This window comes from Ziziphus jujuba, chromosome 8 (genome assembly GCF_031755915.1).
Source record: "Ziziphus jujuba cultivar Dongzao chromosome 8, ASM3175591v1".
Taxonomy (NCBI): domain Eukaryota; kingdom Viridiplantae; phylum Streptophyta; class Magnoliopsida; order Rosales; family Rhamnaceae; genus Ziziphus; species Ziziphus jujuba.
In genome coordinates this window covers 3,296,291-3,316,647 of record NC_083386.1, presented here as the reverse complement: position 1 = coordinate 3,316,647, position 20,357 = coordinate 3,296,291, and the positions used below count along the sequence as shown (strand labels likewise).

Below are 20,357 nucleotides of genomic sequence, written 5' to 3'. Positions count from 1 at the left end.
TTATTGATAACTAAGCTTTAAATAGGCTACAAAGCCACGAAATAAAACCCTATAACATAAAGAAAACCAGCCACCACAAATAAAGAAACCTAGTTGGCTGAAACTATACTTCCTTTCCTAATCTAAGTTTGATTAATTAATTCCTTTATATTAAATTAGGAATTAATTAATTTACAATGGAAAGAATAAAATAAAAACCTTCCTAAAGTTATTTATCCAGAAAATAAATAAATAAAAACCTAAAAGTAATGGTAGTTTCCTAAAACAAAAAGTAAAAACAAATTAGGAAACTAAAAATGCTAGCTTTTTTATCAAGTTGAATTTGATCAATCTTTGACCTCTTTGAGCTTCAAATCAGCTTCTAGATGCTTTTTAGGATGCCAAATAAGCTGAATATGAAGTCCCACACGTTGCCCATGCTTGGAAAAATAAGAAAAGGCTAATATAGTAAAATACAGTAAAGCCAGCAAGCAATACAGCAAATTCGGCCAAATTGTTGATGCTGTCTGTACAAGCCCTTTTTGATTGCATTTGAGGCTGCTTTAACTTGATTCCATGACCTCTTAGGCATATGTATTGAACCCATAAATCATTGGAACCATTTCATACTTCCCGGACTCCAAAAATGTACCAAAACCGTCACCTGGGTCCTTATCGGCTTCCACCACTTGGATGCTTAGAATAGGCTTTGTATCTTCAAGTATGGACAAGCTCTGTTGAGATTGATTATATCCTGTATAAATACTCCCAGGTTGTCCTTAAATCTCTTAATTTGAGCTCTTGTGATTGGCCTAGTCTTCATCCGTGTCGAGTCAGCACCCCAGCGGGTTATCGGTTGAGCGGCCTCGGGCGGAATCACATCAGTTATAGCATACAATTTAACATTGTTTGAAGTTGAAGCAGCTAAGATATTTATATATAGGAAATATCAAACACCTCCATTTTGAGCTGTCCCCTCCATTGTCTGTTTAGGATGACTCGAGGACCACTACCATGAGCATGCATTTTATCCAAGACCTAAGCATCATAAATTTGCTGGTTAAATTAAATATAGGCTCATGAAGCTTAGAACATGTTATACACATATGTTAGAAATTAATTTAAACAATCTTGAATGTTTCTAGAATATGTCTCGTGGTTGTTTATGTTTTATTTAAATAGCTAGTGAGAAACGCAAAAGAATGTAATTAGATTGTTCTAGAACTCTTCATGGGCATACATTTAGAGTCCTTGTTTTAGTTGTATTGCAATAAAAACATAATGAAAAGAAGACTCCCTTGCTTGTTAGAGTAATAAAAAAATCGCTTAACATTAGAATAACATATTTTTCTTCCTGGGAATGGCAAGAAGTTCCACTATCCCCATGTTCAACTATTCATAGGGAGCAGTCCCATATTTGATGGAGAATACTATGAATATTGAAGCTCTCAAATGCAGACTTATTTCTTATCTGAAGATCTATGAGATATAATTGAAGAAGATTATGAAGAACCTCCAACAGTTGAGTTCAACTTGGACACAGGAACAACAAAAATTATACAAAGAGAATCAGATGAAAAATGCTTTTGCTTTGAGATACATTCAGAAATGGGTAAGCAAATCCATCTACTCTAGAATTTTTGGAATTAAAAAGGCTAAGGATGCATGGGAAATATTGCAAAAGGAATTTCAAGGCAATTAAAAAGTTATATCCATTAAGTTACAAAATTTATGGAGAGATTTTGATAACTAGTCAATGAAAGACAACGAAAATATCAAAGAATTTTCTTTCGAGTTGGCTGAATATGTAAACTAAATTAATAGTTTTGGAGATAAACTTGAGGACAGAAAAGTTGTAGAAAAAAGTCTTAGAAGTCTTCCTACAAAGTTGGAGCATGAGGTTGCAGCGATTGAGGAATCAAATGATCTGTCTAAACTGACTTTTCATGAGTTGATGGAATCTTTTGAAGCAAATGGAAAGAGACTTAGCAGGTTAAAGAAGCAGCCTAAAGAACATGCCTTTCAGTCAAAGATTAACATTCTAGGAAAGAAGAATTATGCAGAAAATAAAAGAAAGCAGCCCAACATTCAATCTAAAGGATATCAAGCAAGAAGAGGAGCTTCAAATTCTAATCGTGGTTTCGGAAGAAAAGAGGCAGAACCAATAATGGATAGGAGGCAATTCCGGAATTGATGCTTCATTCCAATATTTACAAGAAAAAGATTGCTTGTTTTGAAAGTTCACAAGGTGTAAAATCCTAATCACTCGAAGAAAGATTGTTGGTATCATGGAAAAATGGAAGCTAATTTTTCTGAAAAATGAGTATCTTCAACTTTTTTATACCTACATGAATACTCAAGAAGAGCTCCATGATTCCTGGCTGTTGCGAATAGCCTTTGGCGACTAGCCGTGCTTCGTACTTTAGAATTGCTCCATTTTCTTTGTACTTGGGTTTGTAGATCCATTTAAGTCCAATAACATCTTTACCTTCAGGTAGATCTACCAGTACCCATGTATCATTTTTTTCAATTGTTGCAATTTCTTCATCCATTGCTTTAATCCAAATTTACTGCTTCTTCAAAATTTTAGGGCTTACATGCCAAAAATGCCATATTAGTAGATTCATAGATATCTACAAGTGAGCATACCTTTCTTGGAAATGATTCATCATCTGAAGATATATCCATTCTTTGGATTGGGCTTGGAGTTTCTTGACTTGTGCTTGGACCAGGGTCTTGACTTTGATAGGACCCACCCCAGGAACCCTCCCAGGATCTTCCGAGTGGTCCCGCCTAGTGAAGTTCCACCGGACAATTCCTAGGGAATATCCAATGGAACCTCACCTTAAAACATGGACAAATAACACATGCATTACTAATAATACCTCAATATATAAATATAAATAAATCCAAAACAGCACAAAGTCCACAACTGACCTATTGTACCATAAGCCATAACTACACCCATAAGAAATATGGTCTCTACTGAGTCCAATATTTAAATCAGAGCATTCTAAGGTTGTTAACAAAGTTTAGAAGTACAAATAAGAAATAAACGATGTCGGAAAAGATAAAGGTAAGATAAAGAAAAGATAATACTGCTGCTATCGTGGAAGGAAACGAAGTAACAAGAGGTGCGCGAGGTAAACTACTACTAACTACCTGGACCTAGGAGAACAAATTTAAGACAAATAAAACGTGAGATAAAGAAATCTCAGTGAGTGGTAGAGTATAATAGAAAAATATTAATTTATTTCTATAAAAATCTTTCACTCAAGACCTCTCGTTTCACTCTTTCGAAAAGTTCCCCTTTTAAAATCAGTTCACAAAACCCGAATTTGTACCCCAAAATTATAATCATGAAATGGATGCTCAAAATATATAAAATAAACAATAATATAATATTACAAAATGCCTTAATCAAAATATAAACATTTAGCGTAAATATTATAAACGCAGTTCCACAAAATGTTTATGAAAGTGCAGTAAATCCACCTTATTTGAAAATCAACAATGTATTCAAAACATATACAATGTACCATTCGGTGTACCAAACTGTAAACCGTGGGATATACCCACCTCACGACCCTCAATATACGAAAGGCATCGTGGAAATAAATAACCGTCAGAACGTACCCAACCTCACAGTCTGTGGCAATAAATATCCTGTAGGTTACGCCTGACCTCACGGTATTGTGACAATAATAACCTGTGGAATAAATCTAACCTCATGGTCCGTGGTAATAATATCTTGTAGGTTGAACCCAACCTCATGGTACCATGAAAATATTAACTTGTGGGATCATCCCAACCTAACGGTCCGTGGCAATAATATCTTATGGGCTGAGCCCAATCTCATGGTACCGTGGCAAAATCCAGCATGCTGTAATATAATATAATATAATACTGATCCAAGATATTGGCACTACATGGTACATCAATTTAAAAATAATGAATATGGTATCCCTAAAATACTTTTGTAAAATCATATATATTTTTCTCAAACGATATTGTATCATAAATCATTATTTAATATTTAAATTCCACTGCCTATTTAAATATGTCAAAATTTTCAAATCATCCATTCATGCGAAAACCAAAAATACCACAGTAAAATGTATTCACCATAAATTGATTTTAACCATCTAAAAATTTACAAAATATTTGAGCATGCTTAAAATCATATAAATTTTCAATCTATTTCTCAAATCAATTATTTTCCAAAATAATTTAAAATCTCAATTCAAATAACAGAATATTTAATTAACATAATTCACAAGTTCACTATGAACTCATAAAAATTAAAAATCAATAAAAACATTACTAAATTCCACATAAAATGATAACTCATATAAGTGAAAGCAGATTTATATATGCAGAAAGCAATCCTTTCAATCAATTTGTATATACGTAAAATATCCAACCACATATATATATTATTCTATATACCCAAAACATTTTAAAAATAATAACCACTCACAGTACTGCAGATGCTCACTCTTGCTTCCCTGTAGGATCGCCTCCAGACTCAACTGGAGTGTCTATAATATAATAAAATATTCTTCAAGCTCAAAATAACTAAACTAAAGACACTTGTATGACCCAAATGTCTTAAATTAATTTTTAGTACTATAAAATTACATAAATTGGACACCGGACAGTCCAATTATACCGTGTGTCCTTAGGATCCGATACTCAAAATTGGAGTTTTTCACCCGAAGCCTACTCTTTCAAAATTGAACCTCTAAATAGGTCCTGATAATACCAATTTTACAAATCCAACTCCAATTTTAACCAATTTGACCAATGCTGTCCAAATGCAGCCCCAATTTATCTGATAATAAAAATGGAAAAATTATCAAACAACCTCCAAAATTCATAAAATTTATATCCATGGAAAGCCCAAGAGACAAGGAACCCAACAGTATGATCACCTTGGTCCAAAGATTCCTCCGGTGACTGAACTTCCCGTCATCGTATCTCCCAAACGGTAAGGAATTTGGGAAAAAGAACCATGGAAATGAGTTCAGAGGGTCCAAAAATGGTGGGGAATATCTACAGGTTGGCCTGAAACGGTCGAAAAATGTGAAAATCCAATGACCCACCTAGCTGGCCAGCACCGTCTTCTCCGGCCAGATCCGGGCCCGTCCAGCCGCTGTTCTCCATGAAATTTCACGGCCAAGCTTGCTTCAAAGTGGTATTTCTCGCTGGTGGGTGCATGTAAAAAGTTCATGGCCAGAATGGGCAAACACGGCGGTGACCCGGTTCACCATTAAACGGATCGGAACGACCCATTTTGGACCCACGGGTCTAGGGGAGGATTTCTCGGGTTTTGGGGGCTGGAAACAGTATTTTGGAATTTGGTTTCCTATTTGGCATGCTTACCAAGGCTTATTTAGAGCCTAGGCTCACTAACAGACAAAAACTGGGGACTGGTTGGACATTGATATAAAACTTATGCTGAAAACTTCTCTGAACCATAACTTTTTATTCGTAACTCAGAATTTGATGTGCCACCAGTCTATGAACTCGTATCGACTAGATCTATACAACATTACATCAGTCAAACAAAAAATATTGATCATAGAAAAAGTCAACTTGGACCCATATATGATCACTTGGTCAAACTTGATCAAACTTAGTCAAACTTGGTCAAGCTGTTAAAATATGTATATTTTGGTACGGGGTGTTACAACTTGGTTGAGAATTTGACTTATCCTGAACAGTACTTTCTTCAAATATTTTTGCTCCTGTTTTGGGAGCGCTTTCCCAATTCCATGCTGCTGATTCGTCAAAGATAACATCTGTAGAAATTATCAGTTGTTTTAGATTGTATAAGCTATAACGTTTTGACTCACTGCTATAGCCAAGAAATATATATTTCTCTCATTTTTCATCAAATTTTTCTCTGTATTGTGAGGGAACATGTGCATAAGCTATGCATCTAAATATTTTTAAAAGCTGTACCTGGGGTTTTTGTTTGAGCCACGCTTCATATGGAGTCTTGTTCATGATAGCTATGATACCAAATTTGTTGGATAATATGCAAAATGTATTTAAAATTGGAGACTTCGATAAAATAGAGGAGGTTAAAGAAAGAGTGAACCCAAGACAATACAACTGAGAGGAAGAGAATTAAAGCTCTCTCTTTTTACAAAATGGGATCAAATTTTACACCAAACCTAAATGTATATATATAAAGGAGACAGGGTGGTGGAATTCAAATTGAAATTGAATTCTCCTTTGGTAGAGTTCAACTTCTTGAATTCTTCTAAAATAGAGTTCAAATTGAACTTGACTTCTCCTAAAGTGGTAGAGTTCAAATTGAATTTGTCCTCTATCATGATAGCTTCTACTTTGTCAACAAAAATGGCTTAATTGATAAGGCCAATGACGCTTCCTTGCTTAAGTCATCCTCTTAAAAGCACTTTACCATGAAATTACAAATTATTATTATAATAATTATTATTTTACTTTTTAACATAGGCAAAGTACATTTCATCAACTTCGACAGCTTGTGAAGCAATATGGCTTAGAAGACTTCTATAAGATTTGCAAGAAGAGGAAGAAGCTGCTACTATTTTTTGTGATAACAAGTCAGCCATTGCCATGACAAAGAATCCAGTTTTCCATGCTCGCTCAAAGCATGTCAAGATTTGATATCATTTCTTCAAACAATTGGTTGAAGGTGAAAAAATAAAGCTAGAGTTTTGCACAACAAAAGAGCAGCTGGCTGATATTTTTACCAAGGCATTACCAGCTGAAAAATTCATCTTTTTCAAAAGCATGATGGGAGTTCAAGATTTAAATAATTTATTTAAATCTTGAGTCAATAGTTTCTAGAATGCGTGTCTTGGTTATTTGTATTTTACTTAAATAGTTATTTCTGAGCTTATCATAGGAAATATGGTGATGTAAACAATAAAAATGTTATCTGTATTGATTAATCAATTTGATTTTTTATGTTACACTTTAATTTTTTTTTAATTATGTGCCTGTTCCATTTTCACTTTGATTTTAATGTAGGCTCCATTTTCAATTTTTTTAATTAAAATTCTCAATTTTATTTTTGTTAAAGATAAAATCTTATAAAGATGTTATTCAAAATAAAAGTCATATTAAAAATTAAAAAAAATTATTAACTTAACATATTAAAAACTAAATAAAATTTCCTACCATAAAGGTTGAATATACAATGCTAATGAGATAAAACTACACTTAAAGATTTCACTTAAAAATTAAAAAAATAAAAATGAAGGCCTAAATTGAAACAAAAGTGAAAATCAAAGCATTCAATTGAAAAAATTGAAACTTGGAGCATGTGAATTTTGAACAGTTTTGGCAAAAAAGATTTTGTGAATTTGGCATCTTGATCGTGAACAATATGTTGGGGCATTTCTCGATACTTTACTACAAACTTGAAGGATAAATGAGTTGTTTCCTCAACCGTGCAGTATTTTGAGGTTGGGATAAAAGTTGTATATTTTGAGAATCTGTTTACAACAACCAAACTACTAGAGAGATTGGTGATTGTTGGAAGGTTTGTGACGAAATCAAGTGACACACTCTCCTATGGATGGCTAAGGATGAGAAGTGGCTCCAACAATCTTGGTGGCTTTTGTCTTTCCACTTTGTCTTGTTAAAAAATAAGACATGTTTGAATGTAATTCATAACATCATCATGCATTTGTGCCATTTGTACGCTTGTTTGATCAATGCATATGTTCTCTGCCATCTAGGATATCTTATGGGTATCATGGCACTCTAGCAAAGGCATCTTCCTTAAATCCTTAGATCTTACGACAAACAATCTATCCCCTTTATGTCTAAAGTAGATCATCTTCTTTCCAGAATTGGGGTGTTTTCTCTTCTCTGCACAATTTTACAATGTTGTGCATGCATAAATCTCCCTCTAGTTCTCCCTGATGAGTTCTTTCATCGAAGTAGCTATAGTTCTAGCCACTAAATTAGCTAGTACCTTTAATACTGTGAGTTCCATCTTACGACTTGATGCACTAGTAGCTTAATTGTTGGTCCTTGCATTGTGTTGGAAGTCGAAGTCAAAGTCAAATTTTGCAATAAATTCATGCCAACGACCCTACTTTGAAGTTAGTTTCAGCTACGGGAGAAAGTGACTGACAACCAAGCTGTCAGTTTTTACGATAAATCTTAACCCCAATAGGTAGTATCTCCATATCCTTAAACAATGAATCACAATGAGCATCTCTTTCTCTTTGGTAGTATGATTCATTTATACTCGTGATAGCTTCCTACTTTCATAGGTGGCGGAATGGTAGTCTTGAAGTAAGACTCCATTCAATGCAAAATTTAATGCATCGATTTGTACTTTTGATGGTTTTGTGACAACACATACCAAATGAGTACACACATATACTCGCATACATATATATATATATACAAGAATACACGTTTACAAACATACGTGCACATATCTATACATGAACCTATACATATGTGCACAATTTAACACAATTATCACATTAAATACATAATTTACTTACTCAAAATGGCAACTGTTCAAATCCACCACTATAATTCACAAATAAGGTATCAATGAAAAGCTAAAAGGATGAGGAACACTTTACTAGCCTCCATTAGGCCTCAACACCACCTGCATTGGCTAGAAAATGGCCTAAAAATTTTGGCTAACTCGCATTCAATGTATCTCACAAACGATTTAGGATGGGAAGTCGCCGGTCATCTATGTTAGATCACTAATCCCAATGTGTCCATCAGCCAAATAGCCAAAAATTCAACCATCAACGTTGCCCAACCATGGTCTCCCATGTTGGCCAGTGTGTATAGCCACCTGTGTCAAGACCAGTCTAAAATTCCCTACCGGAACCCTAGACAAGCCCTGATCCCAGAGAAACCCTACCAGACCCTCCAATGAAAAATCCAACAGAACCTCCGCTAAGGATTGGACTTCAAATTCCAGAAGTTCGCAGGACTTCAAATAAATAACGGGGAATTAGCGTAATATTATAAATAAATGTCCAAGGCAGTATACAGAGCATTATAAATGTACAACTAAGTATGAAATTTAATACAACAAAAGATAAAAGAAATAATACAAAGCAGAGAGGAAAAGAAAGAAAAGCTTCTTGGACTTTCAGCAACGAACCAAGACGTCAAGCTCGCCTCCGGACGGTCAATGTCTACTAACAAGGGCCTAGGGGAACGCAATTTAAAACGTCAAATGCTAATCATATCCGTGAGCGACCATATATACTATAATAAGAATAGTCATATAATATTGAAATAAATTTGGCTAATTAATAATATTAGGAAATAACATTTTCCCTCAAAATCCTTACGATTCACTTAGTTGGAATTGTTCCCCTTTTAAAAAGTTTTTCACAAAACCCAACATTTTATATAACCCAAAAACCAATAAAGTAATTAACCAATAAAACAAATAGAATACAAATAATTTTAGAATCTTAAATTTAACACTTCGATAGTAATATAATAACAATTAGTTGAGTTTATAATAATTATCATAAGATAAAATACAATCACAAATAAATTAACCAGGCCAACATTTAATTCAACATATAATCATGACATTTATTAATCAAGCCAAGGGAATAATCAAAGAATATTAATAAATAAAATGCAAATAATACGCAGCAAATCAATTTAGTAATAAAGGGGTTTAACATAAAACAAAATTGATTTCAAAAAATAATTTATAAAAATTATGCTTAATAATTTAATAAAATAAAGAGAGACACCATAGAAAATCTTTTTGATAAATCTTAAATTTGTGTAAGCCTTGAAAACATGGTAAAATATATTTCTGGACACAATTTAACTAAAAAATAAAATCACAATTAAAATACTTTTCGTTTCAAATACAATTTTGAAAACATTTAATTTTTGATAATCGAGTCAGGAAAATATCCTGACGCACCATACTATATACCAGTGATGCCCGACGGTGCCCAGCGTCCCAAAGCACCGCCTGACAAGGAAGTTAAAGAGAGAACCTGCATCCAGGCTGCCCTGGCGACCCAGCAGCGCTGATGCTATAACCCTCAATCCTGGCCATGGAGGGGGGTGCTATGACCAATCTCAAACCTTCCTACCCTCGATCTGATGGCAACCATGGGAGAGTATAAACCTGAGTGCTTATCACGCTCTGCCCACGCACTAATCACATCCAAAACTACAGAATACTAGTACTGTATGGGTGCGTCTAAAACCAATAAAATCATATATATATATATATATACCATTTCCAATTTTCATAAAACAAGGGCTAACACCCATCAATTCCAATTCATCAATTAATCCATCATCTCAAAATCCAACAGTATATATATATATATTCAAAATTTTCCAATACCATATTTACGAAATTCATCTCAATGCATAATAAATTTAAATAATTATTTCCCTTTAAATTCGGTAAATAAATTTAAATTAAACGTATCACATAAAATTTACGCATGGTTAAATCCCACAATTCGTCAATACCGTAAAATAAATTCCACCGTTATTTCCATGCATAATAAATTAAAAAAAATAATTTCCTTCAATTTCATAAAATCAATCCATACGAAAAATAATATTAAAATCACATAAAGTCATATATTATTAAAATCATACAATTGTGCACAATAGATCTAATAATAAACATAACAATAATTAAAAGAAATTAAAACCACAATTTCTTTAAATTCCCAAATATATTCTTGGTACCAAAACATATATTAAAAATTATCAAAAATTGGCAATATAATTTTAGATGGAAACTTCTCTTAAATATCCAATGCATAAAATATATTTTTCAAATATTTAATTATGCTATATTCCAACAATAAAATTTAAGAATTATTAACAAATTTCCAAATGCATAAAATTCTTAAAACCAAAATATTTCTTAATGCCCAAATATTTTTAATTCAATCAATTTTAGCATTAAATTTCCATATAGAAATTTATTACATATTTAAGACATGAAATATAATTTTCAAATATTCAATTATTACAAAATATATATAATCTGACACCCAAAAATAATTTGAAGGTGGATCACTCATCTCGAGCATGTAATTAAATCAAGATCCTCCACACGATCAATTTCACAATTCACACGTGCTCCTAAAATATCAACAATATACAAACCGATTAAATTAATATTTTAATCGGGTAAATTATACCCGATTACCCGGAGGATTTAACACAAATGTTAACCAAAATTGGCAAATGAGGTACGTATAGAAAGCTAATGAGACAAGGAATACATTACCAACCTCCATTGAGCTCAAAGCCGCCACGGTTGGTAGGAAAATGAATGGGAAGTTCCAGCTAAACACTCCCCTCCATATATCTCACAAACACCTTGGAATTTTGGCAAAGGTAGGTCATTTTTGGAACTAGGGGGTTGAAAACTAAGGGGGAAGACTGGTCTCAAGGTCGGAAACCACCGGAAAAGGTGTCAATCGAAGGACTGCTCGCCAAATGGCCAAAAATTTGGCCACCAACGTCACCTGGCCATGGCTTATCAATTCCACAAGCGCGTGTCACTGTCCAACCACTGAAACACCGCCAAACGGTCGGTCAAAGGAGAGAGGGGGAGAGTGTGATATCCCGCATCGATTGGAAAGGGGAACAAAGCATGCCTTATAAGACTATGGATACCTTTCCCTTGTGAGACCTTTTAAAACCATGCGGGCGGGGCCCAAAGCGGACAATATCACATGTGGGTGGGCAGGGCTGTTACAGTTGGTATCAGAGCCAGTACCCAGATCGATGTGCCAGCGAAGACGCTGGCCTCCAGGAAAGGGGAACGAAGCATGCCTTATAAGTGATACGAACCTAGGATGACCTGCTCCTAAACCTGTATTATATTAGCCCGGATCTTAATTAAGTTCAAGTTCTAATGGAATGGACCTCAACCCCTAACCAATCTGTGGTTAGAAACCTTGGTATAATATAGACGCCACAATAGGGGATGGAAAACCTATTGATAAGTCAAGCTAAAACAACCAATTCTCTAATGGTGTTTTAGGTGTATTCAAAGAACAAAGAGATAATTAATTTCACAAGTATTTTCTTTATCAAATCAAAGCTATTTCTTATTGATAACTAAGCCTTTAAATAGGCTTTGAAAAGACAACTTAAAAACCCTAGAACATAAAGAAAATCGGCCACCACACATAAAGAAACCTAGTTAGCCGAAACTATACTTCCTTTCCTAATTTAAGTTTGATTAATTAATTCCTTTATATTAAATTAGGAATTAATTAATTTACAATGGAAAGAATAAAATAAAAACCTTCCTAAAGTTATTTGTCCAGAAAATAAATAAATAAAAGCCAAAAAGCAATGGTAGTTTCCTAAAACAAAAAGTAAAAACAAATTAGGAAACTAAAAATGCTAGCCTTTTGATCAAGTTGACTTTGGTCAACCTTTAACCTCTTTGAGCTCCAAATCAGCTTCTAGATGCTTTGCAGGATGCCAAATAAGCAGAATATGAAGTCCCACACGTTTCCCATGCTTGGAAAAATAAGAAAAGGCTAATACAATAAAATACAGCAAATTCGGCCAAATTGTTGATGCTGTCCGTACAAGCCCTTTTTGATTGCATTTGAGGCTGCTTTAACTTGATTCCATGACCTCTTAGGCATATGTATTGAACCCATAAAGCATTGGAACTATTTCATGCTTCCCACACTCCAAAAATGTACCAAGACCGTCACCCGGGTCCGTACCAATCTCCAACGCTTGTATCAGCAAAACAGGTCTTGGTTCTTTGGTCATGATCATTCCTTCTTGATTATGATTTATCCTTTGAATACGCACAGCAAGGTAATCCTTTAACTTCTTGGCTTGTACTCTAGTGATTAGTGATACGAACCTAGGACGACCTGCTCCTAAACCCGTATTATATTAGCCCGGATCTTTAATTAAGTTCAAGTTCTAATGGAATGAACCTCAACCCCTAACCAACCTGTGGTTAGAAACCTTGGTATAATGTAGATGCCACAATAGGGGATGGAAAACCTATTGATAAGTCAAGCTAAAACAACCAATTCTCTAATGGTGTTTTAGGTGTTCTCAAAGAACAAAGAGATAATTAATCTCACAAGTATTTTCTCAATCAAATCAAAGTTTAAAGTTATCTTATTAATGAAAAATAAGCCTTTAAATAGGCTTTGAAAGAAACAAAATAAACCCTAAAAGCCCTAGAAAAAACCGGCCACTCAATGAAGAATTCTACCTTGGCCGAAACTTTCCTTTTCCTAATCTAATTTGGATTAATTAATTCCTTTATTTTGAATTAGGAATTAATTAATTTACAAAGAAAATAATAAAATAATAACTTTCCTAATCTTATTGTTCCAGAAAATAAATAAATAGAAACTAAAAAATAATGGTAGTTTCCTAAAACCAAAAAGTAGAATAAAATTAGGAAACTAAAATACTAGCTTTTTGACTACATTGACTTTGACCAATTCTTTGACCAAATTGAGCTCCAAATCAGCTTCTAGATTCTTTGTAGGATGCCAAATAAACTGAATATGAAGGCCCACACGTTGCCCATGCTTGGAAAAATAAGAAAAGGCTAATACAGTAAAATATAGTAAAGCCAGCAAGCAATACAGCAAATTCGGCCAAATTGTTGAGGCTGCTTTAACTTGATTCCATGACCTCTTAGGTATATGTATTGAACCCATAAATCATTGGAACCATTTCACGCTTCTCGGACTCCAAAAATGTACCAAAACCGTCACCCGGGTCCGTATCGGCTTCCACCACTTGGATGCTTAGAATAGGCTTTGTATCTTCAAGTATGGACAAGCTCTGTTGAGATTGATTACCCCCTGTATAAATACTTCCAGGTTGTCCTTAAATATCTTAATTTGAGCTCTTGTGATTGGCCTAGTCTTCATCCGTGTCGAGTCAGCACCCGAGCGGGTTATCGGTTGAGCGGGCTCGGGCGGAATCACATCATTCCCCTCCTCTTGAAACGGATTTGTCCTCAAATCAAGATCATTACCTGCAGCAAAAGGAGTTAAATCAGCAACATTAAATGCAGCACTCATGTTATACTCACCCGGTAAATCAAGCTTATAGGTATTCTTGTTATTCTGCTCCAAAACTTGAAAAAGTCCATCCGTAGGTGGCATGAGCTTTGACTTTCTTTGTTTAGGAACCTTTCCTTTCGTAAGTGCAACCAAACCAATTCTCCTGGGTCAAATACTATTACAACAAAATCTAGAAATACATGCTCATTATGGTAAAAATTACACTTTTTAAAGTTAGCAAACAATATTTTCCAAATTTTCAAATTGCCACTAAGTAAAGCTCTCAACAATGCAGATAAAGTTCTATTCAATAAAGACATCTTTAAATAAGTATCCTTAAAATTCATGGTCAGCAATGATTTCTTATTCATAATTACTTTATTAACATCACCAAAGCTAAGATAAAAATTTATATTTTTCCTTTCTTGTCTTCCTTTTCCTTTCTCACTCACGGCCATCTCACCTTCCTCACTCTCGGCTTTTGCACCAAATTTCTCACTCTTGGTTTTATTAAAATTTTTCCGCACAACGAGTATTAGAAGACTTACCTTGGACAGCAAGCTCACCTTTTCCCTCTTGATTGGATGGTAGTCCACTTGGAATTTCATTTGGGAAGACATCTCCAAATTCCTTCAAAAGAGAAATCATTGAACTTGGCAATTCAAGTTCTTCAATGTTAGTTTGATCATTAAAATAATTTTCTTTATAAACCATGACCAGCAAAGGTTTCTTACACTCAATAACCTTATTAATATCCCCTAAACTCAAATAAAAATTCTGATTTTTCCTCTCTTTTCTTTCTTTTCTTTTTCTTCCCTCGGTTTGGCTCTCATTGGCAGAAATTTCCGGATTTTGTATGCTCTCGGGTTTGCTCTCTTTTCTCACCTCTCTCTCGGCTTTTTCTTGGTCTTTCCACTCAATATGAACCTTAGAACCCTTACCTTGGTCAGCAACCTCAATCTTACCTTCTTGAATGGATGGTGAAGCCGTTGGTGCCATGCTTGCTTTTTCCTTGAGCTTTTCGGCTTCTCTCCTTTGTTGCATTTGTAATTGATCCTTGTAAACCTCTTTAGGAGATAATGGTTCCAGCTTGATCTTCTTCCCTTTAAACCTGAAAACAATACTATTTTCTCGACCAAAATGAGTAGCATCTTTATCAAATTGCCATGGTCTACCTAATAGTATATGTCCGGCAATCATAGGCACAATATCACATAAAACTACATCCTCATATCTACCTATATTAAATTTTACTTTGGCTTGTTTGTTTACTTTCATCTCACCACTATCATTAAGCCATTGTAATCTATAAGGTTCTGGATGTTTAATTGTTTTCAAGCCTAATTTATCAACTACAAGATTACTTATCACATTAGTACAACTCCCACTATCTATAATCATGCTACAAATTTTACCTTGTATTTCGCAGCGAGTGTGGAAGATGTTTTCTCTTTGTATCTGTTCTTCATCTTTGTAGACAGCAAGTACTCTCCTTGAAACCAAGCTCAACTCAGCATTAGATGTATCTACAGGTTCAGCTTCATCTTCATTGCAATCCTCCTCTCGCTCGGTTTCAGCTCCACTTTCTTCACTTGTGGATTCCAGCTCACCATCACCCTTTAATACCATGATTCTTCTATTTGGGCATTGGCTGGATATGTGTCCTCTTCCTTGGCACTTAAAACAAATTATTTCTCTAGATTTTTGAGGTTTAGGATCAGATTTTATCTCACCTCTAAGTGCTTGGACAGATTCGGTCTTGACCTCCCTTCTTGGCCGGTTGGTAGATTCTTCTCCTAATTTCGGCCTCAACTTGTTTTCATAAGTGGAATTGTTTTTCCAGCCACTTGAACTTGTCCTTCCACTACTAGAAACTCCTCCAAACCGTGTACTAACACCCCTCCTCTTGAATTGGTTCTCAAGTTTAATGGCTACATGCAACATCTCCTCCAATTCCAAGTATTGTTGTAATTCAAGTTGGTTGGCAATGTCACGGTTTAACCCTCCAAGAAATCTTGCCATTGTTGCCTCTCTATCCTCCCTCATGTTTAACCTCATCATTAACATCTCCATCTCTTTGTAATAATCCTCCACGGACCTACTTCCTTGAGACAAAGATTGAAGCCTTTGATGCAGCAACCTTTGGTAATGGGATGGCACAAACCACTTCCTCATGACTCCTTTCATTTGTCGCCATGTTGTAATTAAGTCTTCACCAACCCTCCTTCGGGTGCTTTGCTCATTTATCCACCATTGGAGTGCATAATGGCCAAACTCCATTGCTACCATCTTCACCTTCTTACCTTCCGAATAGTTGTGGCAGTCAAAAATCATCTCCATTTTCTCTTCCCACTCCAAATAAGCTTCAGGATCACTCTTACCCATAAAAGGTGGGATATTAACCTTGATATTTCCCAAATCTTCATCTGTATCCTCCCTCCTATATCTCCCACGGCCAGCTCTATCTTGGACAGCAAAGGTTTCGTCCATACCTTCCTCAAAGTCACCGTCCAATGGCTCCTCATCAAATTCCTCTCTCGGCCTCTCGCGACCTCCTCGTCCTCGGCCTCGTCCTCCATGGAATTCTTGCCTATTTCTTGTATTCGGCCTTCCTTGTGAGGCTTTTAATCTTCCCACTCTTTGGTTTACATGCTCAAATTGAGCACTCATCCGCTGTATTGATTCCAAAATAGTTCTCAAGTCCACTTGATCTCCACTTCCGGTAGCTCGGTCATCGCCATGAAATGCTACGGACTCTTCCTCATTGATCCTCAAGGGTGGATCCCCTCTTCTTATTCTAGAATCTGCCATGTTAGTAAAATACTGCAAAAATAAAATAAATCCTCACAATATTCACTCCCTCACGTGTTTCACTCAAACAAGGTCTCGACACTCGTGTTTGCACACTAGTTTCGGCTTTTACCCTCTTTTAAGCTCACACACTCTTGCCTTTTTCCACTCAATGAATTATCTCAAAGTTCTAATTAAAACACCCACAAAACAACAATTAGATCACTAGTATGTTTTAATTAAACTTGTCAACAAAACAGTAGCAAAAAGAAGGCAATACCGAAAGAATCCAACAAATCCTAATTTTTTCGGCTTTCTAGACAAGAAAACACAAAATAATGGGAAAACGTTGGAATTTTTGAAAACTGCACCAGATGGTAGTAGATTATGAGTTCAAGAATAAAATTCCAGGAAAAGAAATTCAAATACGATCAAGAATCAAAGAGAACAAAAATATAGAAAAGTTGTTGGTTGTTGTTCTTTGTAATTCGAATTTTTGTATCAATTCCTTTAACTAATTTTAATCCAAAAAATTTAAACACCCAAAATCCAAATATCCAACAGCAAGAATAATTTCCCAGCAACTCAAATATTGAATAAATAATCAAAAACCAGCAGCTCCAACAAATTTCCAGCAAACAAATCAAACTCCAACAAACTGAAATTTTTTTTTTTTTTAATCGACTTTACCTCTTCTTTCTTTTTTTCTTTTTTTTTTTTTTTTTTTTTTTTACTCACAGAACACAAACAACTGCAGTAGCAAGAATAATTACCAAAATTGCAATTCCAACTCCAAAATAAACACCAAACCCGTGACCTCCAAATAAACAAAATGTGCAGTTTTGTTTTTTTTTTTTTTTTAAATGATGCCGCAAACTTCTTCTCTTTTTTTTTTTTTTTTTTTGAATATATGAATGCAAATTTCTAAGACTAAAACAGCAAAGAAAAATCAACAAAAACCAAATTAACAAGAACAATGATAAAAGACAACCAACAAACTAGGAAACAAAAATACGATAAAACTAGGAAATCCTAAATCAACTAGGAATGATTTTTTTTTTTTTTTTAAAGATGCAGAACGTGTATGGGATGGATGCAACCTTAACCTAATGCTAAAATTGCAGAATAACACAAAAACAAATAAATCAAATAAAGATAGATTCAAACCTGAACAAAATTTAGCTCTGATACCAAATGATACGAACCTAGGACGACCTGCTCCTAAACCCGTATTATATTAGCCCGGATCTTTAATTAAGTTCAAGTTCTAATGGAATGGACCTCAACCCCTAACCAACCAGTGGTTAGAAACCTTGGTATAATGAAGATGCCACAATAGGGGATGGAAAACCTATTGATAAGTCAAGCTAAAACAACCAATTCTCTAATGGTGTTTTAGGTGTTCTTAAAGAACAAAGAGATAATTAATCTCACAAGTATTTTCTTAATCAAATCAAAGTTTTTAAAGTTATTAAAGTTATATTATTCATGAAAAATAAGCCTTTAAATAGGCTTTGAAAGAAACAAAATAAACCCTAAAAACCCTAGGAAAAACCGGCCACACAATGAAGAAGTCTACCTTGGCTGAAACTTTCCTTTTCCTAATCTAATTTGGATTAGTTAATTCCTTTATTTTGAATTAGGAATTAATTAATTTACAATGAAAATAATAAAATAATAACTTTCCTAATCTTATTTGTCCAGAAAATAAATAAATAGAAACTAAAAATAATGGTAGTTTCCTGAAACAAAAAGTAGAATAAAATTAGGAAACTAAAATACTAGCTTTTTTTGATCAAGTTGACTTTGATCAATCTTTGGCCTCTTTGAGCTTCAAATCAGCTTCTAGATGCTTTGTAGGATGCCAAATAAGCTGAATATGAAGTCCCACACGTTGCCCATGCTTGGAAAAATAAGAAAAGGCTAAAACAGTAAAATACAGTAAAGCCAGCAAGCAATACAGCAAATTCAGCCAAATTGTTAAGGCTGTCTGTACAAGCCCTTTTTGATTGCATTTGAGGCTGCTTTAACTTGATTCCATGACCTCTTAGGCATATGTATTGAACCCATAAAGCATTGGAACCATTTCATGCTTCCCGGACTCCAAAAATGTATCAAAACCGTCACCCGGGTCCGTATCGGCTTCCACCACTTGGATGCTTCGAATAGGCTTTGTATCTTTAAGTATGGACAAGCTCTGTTGAGATTAATTACACTCTGTATAAATACTCCCAGGTTGCCCTTAAATCTCTTAATTTGAGCTCTTGTGATTGGCCTAGTCTTCATCCGTGTCGAGTCAGCACCCCAACGGGTTATCGGTGGAGCGGGCTCGGGCGGAATCACATCATTATTTCTCTAGATTTTTGAGGTTTAGGATTAGATTTTATCTCACCTCTAAGTGCTTGGACAGATTCCGTCTTGACCTCCCTTCTTGGCCGGTTGGTTGATTCTTCTCCTAATTTCGGCCTCAACTTGTTTTCGTAAGTGGAGTTGCTTTTCCAGCCACTTGAACTTGTCCTTCCACTGCTAGAGACTCCTCCAAACCGTGTACTAACACCCCTCCTCTTGAATTGGTTCTCAAGTTTAATGGCTACATGCAACATCTCCTCCAATTCCAAGTATTGTTGTAATTCAAGTTTGTTGGCAATGTCACGGTTTAACCCTCCAATAAATCTTGCCATTGTTGCCTCTCTATCCTCCCTCATGTTTAACCTCATCATTAACATCTCCATCTCTTTGTAATAATCCTCCACGGACCTACTTCCTTGAGACAAAGATTGAAGCCTTTGATGCAGCAACCTTTGGTAGTGGGATGGCACAAACCGCTTCCTCATGACTCCTTTCATTTGTCGCCATGTTGTAATTAAGTCTTCACCAACCCTCCTTCGGGTGCTTTGCTCATTTATCCACCATTGGAGTGCATAATGGCCAAACTCCATTGCTGCCATCTTCACCTTCTTACCTTCCAAATAGTTGTGGCAGTCAAAAATCATCTCCATTTTCTCTTCCCACTCCAAATAAGCTTCAGGATCACTTTTACCCATAAAAGGTGGGATATTAACCTTGATATTTCCCAAATCTTCATCTGTATCCTCCCTCCTATATCTCCCACGGCCAGCTCTATCTTGGATAGCAAAGGTTTCGTCCATACCTTCCTCAAAGTCACCGTCCAATTGCTCCTCATCAAATTCCTCTCTCGGCCTCTCGCGACCTCCTCGTCCTCCATGGAATTCTTGCCTATTTCTTGTATTCGGCCTTCCTTGCGAGGCTTCTAATCTTCCCACTCCTTGGTTTACATGCTCAAATTGAGCACTCCTCCGCTGTATTGATTTCAAAATAGTTCTCAAGTCCACTTGGTCTCCACTTCCGGTAGCTCGGTCATCGCCATGGAATGCTACGGACTCTTCCTCATTGATCCTCAAGGGTGGATCCCCTCTTCTTATTCTAGAATCTGCCATGTTAGTAAAATACTGCAAAAATAAAATAAATCCTCACAATATTCACTCCCTCACGTGTTTCACTCAAACA

At 35.2% G+C, this 20,357-nt stretch overlaps 1 long non-coding RNA gene across 4 annotated transcripts; it reads right to left on the bottom strand.

The window, feature by feature from the left end:
* Positions 1–305: 305 nt before the first annotated feature.
* On the bottom strand, positions 306–6,139 carry LOC132804945 (uncharacterized). 4 transcript variants are annotated; one of them, XR_009640251.1, is made up of 4 exons: positions 5,947–6,139; positions 2,917–5,783; positions 2,629–2,823; positions 388–1,017 (listed from the first exon to the last, which is right to left on the bottom strand). It is a non-coding gene; the product is annotated as an uncharacterized LOC132804945 (long non-coding RNA). The 4 variants fall into 4 exon arrangements; XR_009640249.1 differs by having other exon boundaries at positions 394–1,017; positions 2,629–4,813; positions 4,914–5,783; XR_009640250.1 differs by having other exon boundaries at positions 306–1,017; positions 2,328–5,783.
* Between the last annotated feature and the right edge of the window lie 14,218 nt (positions 6,140–20,357).